The sequence below is a fragment of the Penaeus monodon genome, chromosome 19 (genome assembly GCF_015228065.2).
Source record: "Penaeus monodon isolate SGIC_2016 chromosome 19, NSTDA_Pmon_1, whole genome shotgun sequence".
In the NCBI taxonomy this organism is placed as follows: Eukaryota; Metazoa; Arthropoda; class Malacostraca; order Decapoda; family Penaeidae; genus Penaeus; species Penaeus monodon.
In genome coordinates, this window is record NC_051404.1 from 17,046,300 (window position 1) to 17,046,649 (window position 350).

Sequence of the window (350 nt, forward strand, 5' to 3'; positions counted from 1 at the left end):
GAAGAGGAACTCGGACTCCCGTTCTCAAAACCATCTGCATTATTGACCAGCCAAGTGCTGCGGTTGCAAAATTTCTGCCCTTGAGAGACAAATTCAGATCAACGGTAACGTGAAGCAATGCAAAGAGTATCGCGCAAAATGAATCTTTACTATACTTTTTTTTAACGAACACTTTTTGTGATTTTTCTCTACTCCCAAATTGCACTGGGAATCATGGGATAATATAGGTTGGTGTCGGAGTCTGAGCATAATGTACCGGCCGCGTGATGTGTCCACTTATCCTCCGGTTTATGCAGCCGCCAGATGGGAGGAGATGAGCGAGTGGGCTTGAGATGTATTGCTCTGGAATG